This window comes from Lissotriton vulgaris, chromosome 10 (genome assembly GCF_964263255.1).
Source record: "Lissotriton vulgaris chromosome 10, aLisVul1.2, whole genome shotgun sequence".
Lineage (NCBI taxonomy): Eukaryota > Metazoa > Chordata > Amphibia > Caudata > Salamandridae > Lissotriton > Lissotriton vulgaris.
Genome location: NC_141698.1, coordinates 297,963,967 through 297,983,699, shown reverse-complemented (window position 1 = coordinate 297,983,699; position 19,733 = coordinate 297,963,967).

Genomic DNA, 19,733 nt, shown 5'->3' with positions numbered 1-19,733 from the left:
GTGGGAGCACTTAGTATTTTGTAAAATACCCCTCACACACACAAAAAAGGCCCCTTGGTGTCATGCTTCATCATAGGGGTCTTGCACCCCTCTAACGGGATGCGGCGTGCTGCGACCTACGACTACGCGGGAGCACTGATAGTTATGACTATGTGTGGTGCGTGTGGTGTAAGTGATAGTGATATTTATGTGAGTGGTGGGATTTTAGTGAAGGGTTAAAAAGTACCTGGCTCGTGGGTGTATAGGAAAAAACTCTATTCACAACCCCGGGCTGGTACTATTAAAAGAAGTGAAGTGCGAGGTTATTATCTGTCATGTTTATGGACAGTACCTCATGTGCTCCTTCTTCAGGACGGGGGCACAACTTCCCCACCTTACTCACGTTTCACTGGAATGCGGAGCAGCGTGTGGGGTAAGACGGAGGACAACTCATCCCGAGTTTATTGCACAAATAGCAATCAACCCCCAGACGTTCTAGAGTGCTCATGAAGCAAGCAAGCTATATCTAATGAGTCATGCAAATGCATGTATCCTGAGCAAAAATCTGCTGTAGGCACATTATAGCCTATATTTTTAAACACTTAAGATATATTTTTTCACTTTTTGTTATTTACACAAAACTTTAACAAATTAGTGAAACGTGAGTAAGGTGGGGAAGTTGTGCCCCCGTCCTGAAGAAGGAGCACATGCTCCGAAACATGTCGACGCACACATGAGGTACTGTCCATAAACACGACAGTTAATAACCTCGCACTTCACTTCTTTTAATAGTACCAGCCCGGGGTTGTGAATAAAGTTTTTTCCTATACACCCACGAGCCAGGTACTTTTTAACCCTTCACTAAAATCCCACCACTCACATAAATATCACTATCACTTACACCACACGCACCACACATAGTCATAACTATCAGTGCTCCCGCGTAGTCGTAGGTCGCAGCACGCCGCATCCCGTTAGAGGGGTGCGAAGACCCCTATGATGAAGCATGACACCAAGGGGCCTTTTGGTGTGTGAGGGGTATTTTACAAAACACTAAGTGCTCCCACACTCTAGTGGGTAACACTTCCCTCAGTCACTGTAAGTAGGATTCCTCTTGTTTATGCATCAAAGAAAGAGTCATCCCAACTGTGTCCCTTAGCTGATGGTGCTCAGCCCAATGGGCTAAGAATGCTGAAGAGGGCCTTTTCACAGAAGTTTACATGGGAAGGAAAGAGCGAGCACACATGACCCAAAGACTCACTGAAGAAGTATTGTATGGTGTACTACAATAAGATTAATTTGCAAAAATCGATTTGAACCTCATATACACTATAAGTACACTGTCTATATACCATGTTCTTTCAGTGCAGAAAGCAAGCAATAATAAAAGCAAAATGTTCCATAAACACCGGAAAAACACTTTTTCTGTTGGTTTTAGTGGCGCAAAAATGTGTAACCACTGATAACAACTGTTTTTTAAGATATTGAAAACACTGAAAAAACCCCACCAGAATTTACCAAAAATAGAAACTGAAAACAGGAAAGCCTACAAATAGGGTATAAAGGGGTAACAGTCAAACCCGAAACAGAGCACCGAAGTGGAAAGGCTCGGAGTTCTGAGACGACAGTCGGATATCAACCCAATAGGGTTCCTCAATGTTCCAAATTGGAGGGGCGGGGAGTTTTGAATGGGTCGTAGATCTACATGTCCTGAACCAATGGACCAGTAAATTGACCCAAGGACCTTTGCTTTCTGTGGAGAATAATACTTTGGAGATTTGTCTGTGAGGGGATAATTGACAAAGTCACATTATTGATTGTGACATCCTTTCTTGTCATATATTGCCCTGAAGAAGTCCATTCTTGGACGAAATGCGTTGGCTGCTTGGATGTCGCATGTATAAAGGACTGTTCCAATTGAAAAAAATCATAATAAAAGAAGATTCTATCAAGAATTAGAAAATGTGATTCCCTTTGGACTGTTGATTATGAAACACGAATGACATTTTGTGCACTGTATTTTATAAATGTATTTGTTTGTCACTACTTGCCCTTCAAACCCTTGTGTGCTGCATAATCTACATCTGAACCTAGAAGAGATATACACTGCAAAAGAAACATTTTACTTAATTATAACAATAGTTCTGCATCTTGAAACACTTCTAGATTCACAAGTGACCCTCCTACCACCCTGGGAGAGGAGTTAGTGCAAAAACAGAGAAAATCTGAAATGGTGGGCACGTATTGGGGATTGTGGGCTGATGGTCAACATCATAACTGACAACCGGTTCAGAGAATAAAATTAAAGAACTGAAGCAGCAACTTCTTTCCTTACAAAACCTTAACATAAACATTAAGCATGAAACTGCTAAGCAGGAGGCTTTCCTAGCTGCTTCACAGAACAAAATTAAAGAACTGACAAGAGAATTAACGACGAATGTGCTGAGCAGGGTACTCCACTAGCCAGTTAAGAGAACACAATAAAAGAACTAGAGCAGTAACTTCTTTCCACACAAAAGTGTAATATGAAAATCAACAGTGAAAGCGCTAAGCAGGAGGCTTTTCAAGCTGATTCAGAGAAATAAATGAAAGAACTGGAGCGGCAAGGTCTTTACTAAAAAAATAGTAAAACAAGAACATTAAAGCAGCAAACTGCTAAGCAGGAGGTCCACCAGGCCAATTCAAAGAACAAAGGAAAAGAACTGTCATGTAAATGACACACAAAAGCATGCAGCAGAAGGCTCCCCTGGCAGCTTCAGAAGACAAAATAAATTAGCTGGAGCAGCAGGTTTTTTTGGGAACAAACAGAATATTAAACATGAAAGTACTAAGCAGGGTGCTCGCCTACCTGGTTCACAGAACAAAATTCAAGAACTAGTGTGGCAACATTTTTATGAACAAAAGCGTAACAAGAAAATTAAGCAAGAAAGTACTGAGAAGAAGGCTCTGCAAGCTGATTCAGACAACAAAACTAAAGAACTGATGTTCGAAATGGGTTTTCTGGCTGGCTAGGGTATGCACCTAAGTCAGGCAGTATTCACCACCCTAGTCATGACAAGGGGTTTACCCTTCTAAAATACCCCGGCTCACCCCCTTGGTAGCATGGCACGAGCTGTCAGGCTTATCTCAGAGGCAATGTGTGAAGCATTTGCACATAACAAACAGTAAAACAGTAAAAACAAAAGGACACTGTGGTGTTGTGTGCCATTTCTGGAATCAAGAACACCGCCGTGTTCTGGATTCCAGGGATGACAGTTATGACCCAGGTTTTACTTACTGACCTGTCTTGGCTTCTCTCTTAAATAAATACGAGATAAAACAATCCAAACAGTCAGGATATCCTACTTTACTTCACTGGCGACGATCGGGCAAGAGCCGTGAAGCCTGGAGTCCTACCTGCGGCGAATAAATCTTCTGTCTGCGGTGGATCAGGTACTGTCCGGTGGTGGTGGCTGCCAGAGCTTGAGCAGCGTATCTGTGGACGGCATTTCTCTTCAGATGCTGTTTTATGAAACCGCCACTATTTTGAGACACTAGGTGAGTGTTTTCTTTAATTTTCTTCATTTTCCGGATTTCACGGACAGCGGTGAGCTTTGTGCGCAAGCCCAATAACGTGGGTGAACATCAATACGTTGTGTTACGCTGTTACGTAAGCGTCACAACGTTGGCGGCCATATTTTGGGACTAATATTGATGAATACTTAACACGCGTGACGTCAATACGTCGTTACACGCATTTCCACACACGGCAGCCATATTTTGGGAAGAAAAGGCTCAACTGTTAGTGTACTCCATCTATTTGTAATGCCGAATACCACGAAAGACTATAGTTGGATGTGAAGAGTTTAACAGTGGAAAGACACTCTTTAAAGCTTATGAAAATTTATATTTTTAATTCAAATAAATCATCCACGACATTGATGATAAAGTGAAGAAAGAAAAAAAATTTGAAGAGAATTTTAGAATATATTTCAATTATTGTGGTAACAGTATATATCACGGCAATTATTATTTTATTCTTTGTTTTTGTTCATTTTTTTTGTTGATATTTCATTTTACAATGGAGAGTTTTCTACCCCTGCACCTTTCTTGTCTTCGCCTTGAGAACCACACCTTGAATGGAAGAGATGGAAAGAAGGTTTTCTAGCCTACATTGAAGCAATAGGTGGCGAAGACTATACTGATAAACGCAAATTCGCTATTTTGAAGCATTGTCTTGGTGCATAGGGAAGACATGTCTTAAGCCATATTCCTCCCAGTACAAATACTGTATCATCATCTGAAGTGGGGGTAGATGTTTTTGACGAAGCTATCAAACAATTGGATAAACAGTAAATAAAGAAGATCAATGAAGTGGTCTCTCGTCACAAGTTTCTGAGTAGAGGTCAATTACCCAATGAATCTATTGATTCTTTTATGAATGACTAGAGAATTCGTGCTTCCAAGTGTAATTATTCAACTTTTCATGATCAGATGTTGCGCGATCAAATGGTACACAAGGTTGCTGATGTCAAGCTATAAGGAAAGTTGTTGGACACTGAGGATCTTACTTTGGATAAAGCTTTAGATATTGCTCATCGTTTTGAAGACATGAAACTTGGTATAAAGGAACTTTCTGAGCAAAAAGTCTCTGAGGTCAATGCTATTAGAAAAACTAACTTTGAAGAAAGTAGTTCCAACAAGGTTAAAAACAGGAATCAACTGTTTCAAGATCAGAAAGAATACATATGTTTCAAATGTGGTATACCAGGTCATTTGGCAAATGATAGGAAGTGTCCTGATATAGGGGAAGTATGTAGATATTGTAAGTTGAAAGGTCACTTTACAAAAATGTGTAAAAATAAGAACAAATATAAAAGTAAAGGTTTTGATCGGAAAAAGGATTCTGATGAACGTGTTAATGAGATTAACGATGACAGTAATGATGAAGAATTTCTGTTTGCTGTTTATGATGTTAACTCATGTGTCAAGGATGCACCATATTGTACAGTTGTGATTGGGAGAGAAGATGTCAGTATTATGGCAGACTCTGGCGCAAGGCATACTCTTATTGGTGAAGAATGGGTAAAAGAGTTCCCGAATTTGAAATTGTCTCCTCCTGATTTAAGGCTAGTAGGGTATGGGAGGAAACCCATTGATATTCTGGGTTTTTACACCACGACCATAAGTTTTAAAGGTAAAACTATTACATCTAAAGTGTATGTAGCGAAAGATGGATCTTGTCTTTTGGGTTGGCCTCAACAGAGGGATTTAATGATAACTTTAGATCCTAATCACCCGGAGCAAGTTCTTGGCTATTCAGATCTAGTTCTGAATATTGAATCTGATCCTGGTACTGAATGGGAAAATACATTTCCTTGTGTTTTTTCTACATCAAAGTTGGGGCTATTAAAGAAATTTGAGCACAAGATCATCCTTAGGCAAGATGCTGTACCCAAAGTGCATAAAGTCAGAAATGTCCCATTACATTTAAGAGAAGCAGTTAAGAGTGAACTCAAGAGATTATGTGATTTAGATGTTATTGAGGAAATAGAATCCTCTGAGTGGTTGTCTCCAGTCGTTGTCGCACACAAGTCCAATGGCAAGGTGAGACTTTGTGTTGATTTAAGAGATCTCAATGGCAGTGTGTGGGTGGATAGGCATCCATTGCCTAATATTAATGAGATGTTTACAAAATTGAAGGGGGCATCCATATTTTCTACATTAGATTTGTCTAATGCCTACCACCAGATAGCTCTGCACGAGGATAGTAGACCTCTAACGTCCTTCATCACTTCTGAGGGCGCATTCAGATACAAAAGAATGCCTTTTGGCCTTATATCCGCATCCTCTGTCTTTCAGAGGGTGATGCATAATCTCTTTAAAGATTTTGATAAAATTCTGTATTTTCAGGACGATATTTTGATTTTTGCATCCAATCCGACGTAACATACAGACATTCTGCATAAGGTGTTATGTGTTTTGCAAGATAGTGGGCTCACACTCACAAGGGAAAAATGTAAATTTGGTGTGTCCTCTGTCGATTACTTAGGTCATTCAATAAGTAAGGAGGGCATTTCTCCAAAACTAAATTTGATCAGGGCCATTGAGTTAGCTCCTGATCCTGAGAATAAGGATCAGCTCAGATCATTCTTGGGGCTTACCGAATATTACGCTAAGTTTATTCCCTTATTCTCTGATAAAACTGTAAACATGAGATTGTTAATGAAAAAAATGTATCGTTTTTGTGGGATGATAATTGTGCCAGAGAATTTAAGTTGTTGAATAAAAGCATTGCGTCTGCTCCTGCATTGGCAACTTTTGACACAGCTTATAGCTCCATTATCATCACTGATGCAAGTAATGTGGGTATAGGGGCAGTTTTAATGCAATGTCAGAGGGGTCAGAACGTTACCATAGGTTTTGCATCCAGACCTTTGAGGGGTGTTGAATGTAAATATTCTACGTTGGAGAAAGAAACCCTCGCTTGTTGGTGGGGAATTGAATATTTTTGTAAATATGTTTATGTAACTGCTTTTAAATTCCAGTCTGACCATCGACCTCTAGTTTATTTATTCACTACTAAAGGGTTTGGGAAAACAACTTGAAGGATTGCGAGATGGCAATACAAGTTGCAGGATTTTCATTTTAAAGTGGAGTATATTCCAGGTGTAAGAAATGTGTTAGCGGATTGCTTGTCAAGGTTGCCTGCACCTGGTGACAATTTGGTTGAAGATGATAATGATTTAGAAAATGTTGTCTCCATATGTGAAATTTCTAAGGGTTGTATTCAAGAGGAGGTATGGAGATTAACATGTGAAAAAGACACCATTTTGAATGAAGTCACTACGTTTGTAAAGTCTCAGTGGCCTCGTAAAGCTTTATTGTCTGAAAAGATTCTCCCTTTCTTTCAGGTTGCCCAAAAGTTATCTTTGAATGATGGTGTGTTATTTAGAGGTTTGCAATTGGTGGTACCCTGTGAGTTACAACAAGGTATTTTAGAGATGGCTCATGAGGGGCATCCTGGGATGACATCCATGAAGAGGAGGGTTAGAAGTTAGTTTTGGTGGCCAGGGATGGATAAGGCTATTGAACGAAAAGTCAGAGAGTGCATGGAATGTTGTTTGAGCGACAAGTCTCAAAAACATATTTCTTATGAGTGGTTTCCCATTTCTAGACCCACTCGTGTTTGGGAGAATGTGTCATTAGATATTGCTGGGCCTCTATCTTACAATAAGAATGTGGTGTTTGCCATTATTTTAATAGATCAATTGTCTCAATGGCCCAAGGTGAAGATTGTGTCAAGTGTGTCTTCTAGTGTGGTAATAAAGTTCTTGAATGAAAATTTTGAAAGGGAAAGTTTTCCTGAGTCAATTACTACTGATAACGGGGTACAATTTGTGTCCTTTGAGATGAAAGAATTTTAGGAACGTCATGGTATTAGGCATAGACTGTGTCTGTAAACTATCCCCAAAGCAATGGTATTGTTGAGAGGTGGATTAAAGTGTTTAAAGAGGGTATCCAGTTAACTTTACTACATGGGAAGGATGCCAAGCAAACAATAAGTGAAGTCTTATGGTGTTATAGGAACACGGGTGATCTGGCTCCTTTTAAAAAAATGAGGGGAAAGAAGTGTGTTTCCAATATGAGCCAAACTTGGATGAGATTGGTAGGTTCTCGTAACGAATGTGTCAAAGATGCTCAGAGAGCTAACTCTACCCTACTGAGTGTCAATGATTGGGTGCGAGTTAGAAAAGGTAGATTTGTCAAATCTGGTGAATCTCGGTATGCTTGTCCTTTAAAAGTTACACGTGTGGGTAGACAGGTGGTCGAGCTCTCTGATGGGAATGTGTGGAGTTTGTCCAAAGTAATCACGATTCCCAGATGGTTGTGGCCAAAGGGCGAAGTTAATGGCTCTGGTGCAATGTCAAACTTTAGATCTGCCAATAGTGCTGGTAATTGGAGGAAATTCACCAATTCCACTGATGACAATTTTGATGAGAAAACTCACCATTTTTTCTGATGACAATTTTGATAATTCACATAACCAATGTGATCAGAGGAAACGTCAGGAACCAGTGTGGTATAAGGACTATAAATTTAGCAAGTAAATTGTTCTGTACATTAATGAGTGTAATTTCTGTTATCCATGAAATAATCACTTTGTAATATTATCTTTAGTTATATTTGTTCGAAATGTCTTTAGTCTTACTTATGATCTTTTGATTTTTGATGACATGTAATCCCTTGATATTTGTATTATGTGTATTGTATTATTGTTATATTTTTATTTTTACGAAGGGAAATGTGTGGTGTTGTGTGTCATTTCTGGAATCAAGAACACCGCCGTGTTCTGGATTCCAGGGATGACAGTTATGACCCAGGTTTTACTTACGGACCTGTCTTGGCTTCTCTCTAAAATAAATACGAGATAAAACAATCCAAACAGTCTGGATATCCTACTTTACTTCAGACACCCTACTAGTTTTAGAAAAATATTCAATATTTACTGGGTAACACAAGACCAAAACTATAAAAATCCAACATACATGGATCAAAATGCAAATAATGTAAAAATAGGCTTTATATACAGTTCCTTGAAGTCAATAGTTCCCTCCGGGGCTATCGTGGTGTCGTGAACACCAAAATCCAACAGTTTCGGCATACCGTGGCTGTGTGGGCCAGCTGTGGTGACAGAAGACCCTCAACACAGTACCTTTTTATTCCAGCCGACCGCAGTGGTGCAGGCCAGCTGTGTTGGGCGTCAAGGCAGCAGTGTGAAGCAGAGCTGTGTGGTGTGGGGTGGCCTCAGGTCATTTGCAGGCAGCAGACAGCATTGTCGGTAAGACCAGGGTTGCGATGCGAAGTGCAGCAGTGCCCTCTGAAATTTTTTCAGGTCATTGAGCCAGCGGTGGTGTCCTTGACAGCATCGGGTTACCATTCTACTTTGTGGCAACCAAAACCTTCAAGTCCAGAAGCCAGTACCACGAAGATGTTGACGTCTTTGCTATTCCTGAGACTTCTTGAATAGGGGCAAGCTCTATATCAAGCCCTTTGAGATACTTGGTATGCAGAAAGAACAGTCCAGTCCTTTCCCTGCCCAAGACTGAAGCAGCAACTGCAGGCCAACCTGCCAAAGCAATAACAGCAAAGAGTCAGTGCTCATCCTGGCAGGTGTTCCAGCTCTTCTTCCTGGCAGGTTCCTTAGACCAGCAGTAATATAAAGCCCTGGGGGTCAGGGCCCCAATATTCATACCACATTTTCCTTAGAAGGTGGTACAAGCAAATTTCTTCTGGCAAACATAAACCAATTCAGCCTGGCTCTAAATGCAGATAGGTCTATTCAGCCTGGCTATGAATCACCCAGACAATGCAGGACACACCTCAACCCCCTCTTCTTGTCTATTGTGAATGCAACTTTCCTGTCACTCTAAACTCAGACAGGAAATACACAAAAGGCAGAGGCACACAAGATGGTTAAGCAAGAAAATGCCCACTTTATAGAAAAAAAAATAAGGCCATTTCCATCTGTCTTTTCCACATAGGGCAATTGTTAATTCCTATTCTCCGGTGAGGGTGGACAATCCACAATGCACCCCTCGGAGAAGAAATTTTTCCCATGTGGTTACAGTTCCTTTCCAAAAAATGCCTATTGATAGGAAAATGGGGAACTGGCATTAACTGTTTAATGCTGGTGTAATTTTATGAACTTTGTACATTAATCACAGTTTTTGGTGAATATTGTTGCACTGTTTAGGTTGTCTATTCACACTGTTTATGTAAGCAAATCACAAGCTTTGTAGTCAATATGTATCACATCTCATGCATGAAGTGATTGTCTATAACAAATATGTTTGAATTAATTATGAAAGAAATGTAATTCACGTATCATAAGCATATGAACCTAGTGGTCATTGCTTTTCTCCGTCTAAAATAAATAGCGGTTAGACCCTTTCTCTTTTGTACTATTGAATATTCGCCCATACCTGGTTTGCTGAGGACGAGAACCCCCCTATTGTATATACACTTTCTAAAAGTGGCATGTTCATACCCACAATATAAAAACCATCTTTACTAAAAAGATGTGTCTTTAATTCTGAGGTCAGTAAGCCTAAACTCCATTTCTCTATCTTATCCCCATGGAACATTTAGCTTGTATGATGTTAGAAAGCAACTCCCATGTTAACCTATGAGACAGCTAGCCTTGAAATAGTAAAAACTGAATTGCTCAGTATTTCACTATCAGGACATGTAACACACACCAGTATATGTCCTACATTTAATATACACTGCACCCTGCCCATGGGGGTATCTTGGGCCCACCTGAGGGGTGTCTTACATGGAAGAAAAAGGAAGGTTAGGGCTTGTCAAGTGGATGTACTTGCCAGGTCAACATGGCAGTTAAAAACTGCACGCAGACACTGCAGTGGAAGGTCTGACAACCCTTTAAAAGGCTACTGATGTGGGTGGCAAAATCGTGCAGGCCCACTAGCAGCATTTGATTTACAGGCCTTAGGCCCACACAGTGCCCAGTACTAGGGACGTAGTAGTAAATTAAATAAGCCAATCATGGAAACCAAATCATAACACAATTTACTTGGAGAGCATATGCACTTTTGCACTGATTAGCCGTGGTAAAGTGCCCAGAGTCCTAAAACCAACAAACAATAGGTGCAAAACAGGAGGCCAGAAAGCAAAAAGTCCGGGGGTAAACCTGTTTAAAAAGCCAAGTCTAACAACTGATAACAAAACTATGCATGAAAGTGCCTAGCAGGATGCTCTCATAGCAGCTTCAGGGAACACAATTAAAGAACTGAAACGGCAAGTTCTTCCGGAAAAAGCGTAACAAAAACATAGTATGAACGTTCTGAGCAGGAAACTCTCCTAGCCCCTTCCAAGAACAAAATTAAAGAACTGATAAAAATTTGAAAAAAATGGAGCAGCAAGTTCTATTCCACATCATAAGAGTAAAACAAAAATTACAAGAGATCATTCATTCAAATAACTTTATTTCGATTCCACAAGGAGATCATAACAGGATACATCAATTTAAAAACACTTGAACTACCATAAAATCACAATACATATTTACATGATTCTATAATAAAACCACAATACATAATTACATAAATCTGATTTTCGAGAACGTTCAATATCGGTTTCTGATCACCAGAGCTGATCTAATAAAATTCAATACAGCATTACAGGTGTTTGCAGTTGACAGAGATAACAAAAATTCATAACCTTCTTTATAATAACACGTTCCAAGAGATAATAGTAATGGTCTAATAAAGGTATTTCTTGGGACCTTATACAAAGTGCAAAAAAGAATAAGGTGCAGAGTATTTTGTGAAACCTTATTATTACAGGGGCAACAAGGTAACTTCTCCCACCAACCCCCCTGCTTTGGAAAAGCAAAGAGGAAGTGTAAAGTGCCAAGGCGAAACCTTGTGAGATAAAAACGCCATTGCGTGTTCATAATATATGATAAATAAAAGGGTCGAACTAGCCTTCCCCGAACACGTAATACATAATCATTCTTCTTTAAGGAACCCAGATTAACACTATAGGCATTTTTGATGATTTCCTTAGTATCCTTACTAAGCATGTCTGGATTTGTAAACATGTTGCCTAACCCTATCTTATAAAAGGTATCCCTGACATATCGGAGCCATGGGATTTCCCTGTAATGCTCAAGTTTAAGGCAATCTTGAAGGATATCTTTTGTCAATTTCAGTTCATCAGATTGCCAAACTTTAGACCATAATACTAAAGGTGCAACGTGAATAATATCACTTACAAACTCAATTCCAACCTCTCCGTGGGAGAATATATTTGATGTGCCCAATGGGACAGATAATATGCGTTTTAGAAACTTATTCTCCATAATCTGTATTTTTTCACAATTTTGTGACCCCCAAACACCAGCACCATAGGTGAAAGCAGAAACACATTTAGCTTTATACAAAGATGTTATTTCAGCTATACGTCGTTGTCCTAATTTACTAGCAAAGCGAAAGAGAGCTTCAATTGACTGTGTAACCTTTTGAACCCGGGCTGACATCAAAGGTTCCCAGTTCAATTTTTTATTAAAAAGGTTTCCCAGATAATTGAAGTTATCAACTTTCTCTATATTAGAATTCCTCACCCTGTATTTGCGGATTTTTACATTTTTCGAACCGCAAGTCATGGCAAAAGATTTAGTAAAGTTGAACCCCAGATCTAATTTTCCCATAAACATATCAAAGGCATTCAGACAAATCTGCATGCTATTGGGAGTAAGGGCCATTAGGACAGTGTCATCTGCATATGACAACATTGGAATTCTTTTACCATTTATCTTCGGAAAATCAGCACCAGTTTCTAATAGAAAACCCTCTAAACCATTCGTATAAACCAGAAATAAAAAAGGAGCTAAAATACATCCCTGACGGACGCCTTCAGTGGATAATATAGGTCTAGTTTTCTCTCCTCCCGGGCCATATCTAATTCTGACCATTGTAGCAGTGTGCAACCTGCGGAGCAGAGTGACCAAAGGCTCCTCGAACCCCATAGACTCCATCATACGCCACAATTTGTCCCTACATACCGAATCAAAGGCGCTGGACAAGCCCATGAATGCCAAGTGAATAGAACTATTCTTGGCACCCATGTACTTGCCCATGATCAGTGCTAGGTTCAAGCGATCGAAATTAAAGAACTGGAGCAGCAAGTTCTTTCAAAACAAAAGTTTAACAAGAAAAATAGGCATGGAAACGCTGAACAGGAGGCTTTCCTACCAGCTTCAGACAACAAAATAAAAAAAAAAACTGACAGGAAATTTTTACATGAATGTGCTGAGCAGAAAGCTCTCCTAGCTGTTACAGAGAAAACGTTTCAAGAACAGCATGGGCATGTTCTTTCCGAACAAAGTGTGACAAGAAAATTAAGCATTAAAGCTCTGAGCAGGGGGCTCTCCTTGCCACTTCCGAAAACAAAATGAAAGAATTGACAAGAAAATTAACAGTGAAAGCACTGAGCAGGAAGCTCTCCTAGCAGCTTCAACGAACAAAGTTACAGAATTTACTCAAAAAAGTTTGTGTGAAAGTGTTGCACAGGATGTTCTGCTAGCAGCTTCAGAGGCAGAGGTGTAGCTAGAGCTTGTGGTGCCCTGGGCTATCCTTCAGATTGCCGCCCCCTTGGGGGGGTGCTGGGGAAAAAGGACAGCGAGCACCTGAAAGAGGTCTGAGAGACACGTAGTATCGCCGTTAATAGTTACCTCGATCATGCAAATTAAATGCACATGCATGACACGGTCCAGGGCTAGACAGTCCCCATCCCCAAAATAGTGCCGCCTGGGGCGAACCGCCCCCACCTAGCTACGTCTCTGAAGGAATAGCAGAAGGAAACCCAAGACACATCAGTTCTACCTACCCTGTTTGTGACATCTCACTCATAACATCACAGCTTAGATTTCAATGAAAACCGACTGAAACCCCTGAGCTTTACGTTTTGCTGAAGTCCCATTTGCCTTCGACTCCAATGGAGACCTTTGTGCTTTAGATTTCAGTGGAAACCTGTTGGTCTAAGATTTTGATGAAGACCCCTTGCCTTAGATTCCAAAGCAGCAGCAACGAAGAGAAACAAAACACAAGGAGGACAGACAGAAGTGATTTTTTTTTAAACTGTGAAGAGCTGAACTATTTTTCTTGCAACTTTCCGTTTTTGAGACCCTGGTGGAATTGAATCGGTGTACAGGAGCTGAGACCAGCCTCTAGGGAGCCCAGGTTGAATCTCTTGAGAAAATCGCCAGTCTGCCAATGTGCCCTGGGGGAAAGAAGCCCGGCTGAGAAGTGTGTAGTGTGGGGGAAATAGATGCACTTTATCATAGTTCTTTTTCAGCCCAATCTTAATTCAACACAGAAAGATGTTCCTGTTCACCATAAGAAATAATCCTAAATTGAATTGTGATTAGAGGGATCAACGGATCTTCTGATGGACACCAGCAATAATGTACAGTTATCGTGTTGGTCGGAAGGACATGAAAAAGAATATTTAAAAAAAAACAAGACTTAATTTGTGTATTCATACCTTATGCAAATGTATCATCCAGAGGAGTCAGGAAGAAGCGCTGTGCGTGATACATAGCTGCCAAGGTTTCAAATTGCTATGTGTGACATTTTCATAATTTCAGAGTAATTATGAGTGACATTTTAATAACTGAGTGACACTTTCTTGTGCGCAAAAATAAGCAATGAAGACGAAGCAAACATATAACTATCAAAAATTGCACTCATTTGAGCAACGAGAAAGTCTAGGAAGATCTTAAAACTGCAGCAAAGCACCAGAAATTGAACAACACTAACCTATTAAAAGCAGTAACTCACAGCTAATCCTCTAAAATAGTTTTGCGAATATACATGGTTCATGTTCTATAGCAGAAACTGTCAGAAGACAAAACTCTGATCTCGCTCCAGCACTCCATTATTCACCAAGGTTACAAGAAAAATAGTTCAGCTCTTCACAGTCTTAAAAAAAATCACTTCTGTCTGTCCTCCTTATGTTTTGTTTCTCTTCGTTGCTGCTGCTTTGGAATCTAAGGCAAGGGGTCTTCATCAAAATCTTAGACCAACAGGTTTCCACTGAAATCTAAAGCACAAAGGTCTCCATTGGAGTCGTAGGCAAATGGGACTTCAGCAAAACGTAAAGCTCAGGGGTTTCAGTCGGTTTTCATTGAAATCTAAGATGTGATGCATGAAAACTCCTGGCCTATCCTTGTCCATTTTAACCCCATTCATAACTTACCTAGGGTGCCGGGCTGGTTGCAAGCATGCAATAAGTGCAAAGTGAATCACACAGGTAGGAGCAAAGTGATCAAGGAGCCCGCTGGTATGGGATAAAAATCTAGAGGAATAAAAGAACAAATACAATTCCAACAGCACTTCCAATACCCAGATTTAAATATGGATGGGGACCCGTTTTCAGAATGAAGCAGATCAAACAACTTAGCCTGTAATTGATTGTTAGTAAGCGATCTTAGAGAAGGCATTGTAATATTTCGTAGTTATAAATAGAGAAAGACATCAATTATTCTGAGCATTTGAACACATATTGTTCACTAATAACACTAGCTCATACAGTATAAACCAGCAGTGAATGACAAAACTACAAGCGATCCCCCACAAAGGGATATGAGAAAGCTCAAACAGTATGTAATATTAAAACAATAAGTTGGTATGTGCAAAAATTGACATCCAACTTGAAGGACTGGGTTTCTCTAAGACCCAGCGGTGCCAGGGATAACACCTAAAACCTTCGTGGGTAACCAGTTCCGGCGTACAAATGACAGAGACACGGGACACTTCCTTCGGCGTCAAAGATTCGAGGTTTATTACTGCAGGGAACACAGAAGTCACGAGAAGTACATAGCATGTAGGTTCACGGAGACTGCTTCAAATTGTATCTGTGGATCGCTCTTTTTATGCAGTTTCCCGTCATAGGTTAACACGATAAACAAAAGATTACAACCTGGTTCCCACAGTAAAGAGCATAAGGGGTCGCTTTCATGTATTCAGGGCCCGGAACATAATTACAGTAGCATTTGGCAGTTCCCAACTATAAAAGTACATCTTCCCACCATTAGTACATTCCGTTCGGCAGTAACCGAATCGAGGAAGAGACAGAAACAGGTGCAGAGGAAGACGAGGACAGTGAACAGATCGAAAAGGGTGTAAAAGGGGTGGTATCAAGAAAAACGAGTTGCAGGCATCAAAGGGGACGTGCCTAATGAATGCACAACTAAGACAATAGACCGGCACGGCAAGATGAGCCTCGAGCGGGGCCATCTGCCTTACAGTGTCATCCCCCTCATCATAAAGACACCTTCAAAGGAACATGTGTCTTCCGCAAGAGTTTGGGAATCCCAGGGTCGCAAAGCGGACAGCGTCCGTTCGCTGGCTACTTGAGGGCAAGAAACAAAATGGATGCCGTATCTAAGATGGAACCCGTGGGTTCAGATGAAGAAACCCACGAAACAAACAAACGGTTTAGGCTAGCACAGCGAAAACGCGTACACCCACTAAACACTTCATTTGCGGTTCATAGATACCAGACTCGACCATTTTCGTGCGAGTCGAAAACACCACTTACAATTGTCACGGAACCTCAGACGCTCCTTTTGCCCTCATGTAGGCAAGCACTAGTCAAAATCAAAATCGATCTCGATATTCATCAGACCATCTAGATGCTGTTGCAACATAATTCTATCCATCAGAGTTCCTTTGGTAACAGGCGGCTGCCTTATACACGTCGTAGCACAAAGGCCACATAAGGCAGGACCACACTGCACACAAAGACAACACGTGAACACGAATGCTACAACAACCCCGATGATCATCAGAATTTTCCAACCCCAAGTCGACATTAGGCCCCAAAACCACCCGAGAAGCGTCCAATCCCCTACGTCCACGTGTATGGACTCAGAGATCTTATGCAACTTCGAGATGGCTTGATAGACAGTCGGAGCGTTGTCTGGAATGAATATACAACAACTCGAATGGATCACCTTACATACTCCACCTCGAACTGCTAAGACAACGTCTAAAACCATACGATTTTGTAACGTTATAAGCCTATCCGCCTGAAGCTCTGCTGTGATATTACCAAGGGCACTGGCAGTGATATTAGCTGTCGATTCCACCACTCGAGTCAACTGTCTCAGGTTCCTACTATTGATCATAGGCCCCCAAAACGGCAAGAAACCCTTGAAAAAGTCTCCTGCCTCTTGACCGGCAGTGTCCTCTTTGCTAATCACGCCCCTCACAACTCTGGTCTTGTGATAATCGGAGGCGACTGTAAAAGTCGGTGGCAACAAGTTTGCAATGTAACAGGTGCCCGCGAAGTCAAGGGGCAACCATGTATATGCACGGTCATAACAGACAAAGTACGTACCCTTGGCAGTCAGGAGAACAGGGGAAGAGAGCATTGGTAAAACATAAGTCTCAGAGCAAGCACTCTCCCCAAGATGAGCTCTCGGGCTTCGGCCACAGCCTTTTAGACAAAAATTACCAAGGTGGGGTACGATCCATATTGGAGACGAGCTTTTAAGCTGTCTTTCGCCCACTATACTCAACCTCACTCAGATCCCTATAGGCTCGCACCTCCTCCTCTGGGATGAGCGACGGCTCATAGATATCCCTATCTAAGTCAGTAATCGCTATTGCCAAAGGCTTATGGTACGGACCGGGACCAAAGTGTGGAGAACGTGGCTCTCGATTGGGGTAAGAATCTAGTGCGCTTCGAAACATTGTTTGAAATGCTCGAGCTGAACCCTGGGAACTGTAAGGAAGGACCAAGTACGGAATTCCCTTATCGGTGGTATGTGGCATTAACCCACACACCCAACAATTGGTAGTGTTCATCACCAACTGATGCTGATGAAGGAGCTGAACGAAGGAATTGTTCATAAATTCCGCACGTCTAACCTGCTCGTATTGGGGTAAGATGTGGAAGGAATGAGGGGAGACAGTGGAGGTAAGTTTAGGTTCAGAAGAAGGGGTAGGTGAGGCAGAAGGCAACAATGACTGTATCATGTAATACACCCCACCCACCAATAACGAGGAAACAGTTAGGAATAGAAGGAACACCTGAAACATGAAGCATTTTGTACGTGCAATTCTACGCAATTCGAATCTTTGGGCCTGAGCCTTTTCCAATTCCAACAGCTTCGAGAAAGCCATCCTCTAAAACCGTCCACAACGTTCTTGACGCACTTCGTTCTGTGTAGCAGTAGTCAATCCCCAGGAGTTCCTAGGAATCGATGGTCTCTGACCTAGTGTCAAGACCTACTAACCAGAAGGAAGTACCCGCGCGGCCCTACGGTCCACTCGGATGTAAGGTATTTTTTTAATCAACAATATATACAAAATCTCCTAGCTGTGGAAACGAAAACACATACGTGGAAAAAGACTCAAAATTTACAAAATCACAATTATGCAAGTGTGTTCAGACTGGATAGTGGCAATGGGGTAACGTGGATGTCAGGGGAGAAAGCAAAGATATTTTTATTAGTCTCTGGTGTTGGAGCGAAGAAAATATCGGCTTCTCCCAGGACGAGTTTGTTTGTCAAACAGTTGGTCCGATGATGACACAGAGTTCTGTTGACCAGCCAATTGTTCAGATCTCAAGTTCTGTGATGACAAATGTTCAACAATATCGTTCTGCTGCACTGAGGTATCTCCGACAGGCTGAGCGTCGCTGAATGGAATAAAATTTGGTACAGTTTCAACTTCAGACGAGGCGATGCCCTTCCTCACCCACGAGTCGGCTGGTAAAGGTATAGGTACCTTTTTGGTATGGGTGGCATGCACCCAATTCTTACGCCCCTCCAAACGAACAGCAGTCCTCGTGGCAAGGAGCACCTGGTAGGGTCCGGTGAAACGAGGCTCAAGGTTGCGCTTTCGGCCAAAATTCCTCGTCACCACCCGATCTCCGGGCTGGAGCTGGTGGCCTGGACCCTCCGTCTGCGTCGGCAGTGCTTCAAAGACCTGTTGGTGAATTAACCTCAGTTTAGCAGTCAGATCATGAAGATAATCGATCAACATTGGGTACTCAAGATCAGAGAACACACTGGGTCTAGGGACCCCCCAAACATTGGCAGGGCGGCCGAACACAATCTCATAGGGACTAAGCCCTACTCGGGAGTGCACAGTCGCCCTGGTTGACAGAAGAGCTAAGGGCAAAGCGTCAGGCCACGAGAGACCAGTCGTAGCCTGAATCTTCGCTAGTTTCAATTTAAGGGTGCCATTGTACCCTTCAACCAAACCTGCTGACTGGGGATGATTGGCGCTGTGGAATTTCTGTGTAATTCCAAGGCCCTTACACACATTCTTCATCACACTCCCCACAAACTCACTTCCGTTATCGGACCATACAATCCGTGGCATTCCATACCGAGGAAAGTATTCCTTCAGTAGGATTTTTGCAGTGGACAGAGCAGTGTTGTCTTTAAGAGGGTAGGCTTCAATCCATCGGGAGAATGCGCAAACCACAACTAAAACGTACTTTAGATTATTGCATCGCTCCATATGGATGAAGTCTAGCTGAATCACCTCAAAGGGACATGACGGAGGGGCAAAATGGCCAGGGGGTGTAGGAGTTCCCTTACCAGGATTGTACATCATACATATCATACAATTCTTAACCAATCTCTCAGAACACTTAGTAATACCATCATTCTTCCATACAGGGGACAACAACTTACAGATACCTTTCGCACTAATATGTGCCAAGCTGTGTGCCATCGTCACAACAGCTAGCACATACGCATCCGGCAACATCCACCTCTTATTCTCCGACAAATCGATCCAACAGCCATTCGCATCCAATTTTCCCGTACTCTCTTTCCACTTCGTCTTTTCGGACTCAGTGGCCTCGTTCTGAATCGCTTTTACACTCTCAGTAGTGTCCTCACACATACCAGTTTCTGCAGGCCACCTTACCGAACTCGTCACATACATTTTAGTGCTAAGGTTCCTGGCAGTCTCTTTAGCAATCTCATCAGCGAACGCATTACAACGACCAACATCATCCGTCACCTTACGGTGTGCACTACATTTAATAATCGCCACCTGCTCGGGCAACGTAAGTGCATCCAAAAGATCATTCACAAGCTGTCCATGCTGAATCTTTGTACCATGCGACGTCATAAAACCTCTCTCTCTCCACAAACGTCCGAAACTGTGAGCAACACCAAATGCATACTGGCTGTCCGTAAACACATTCACCCGCTTCCCTTT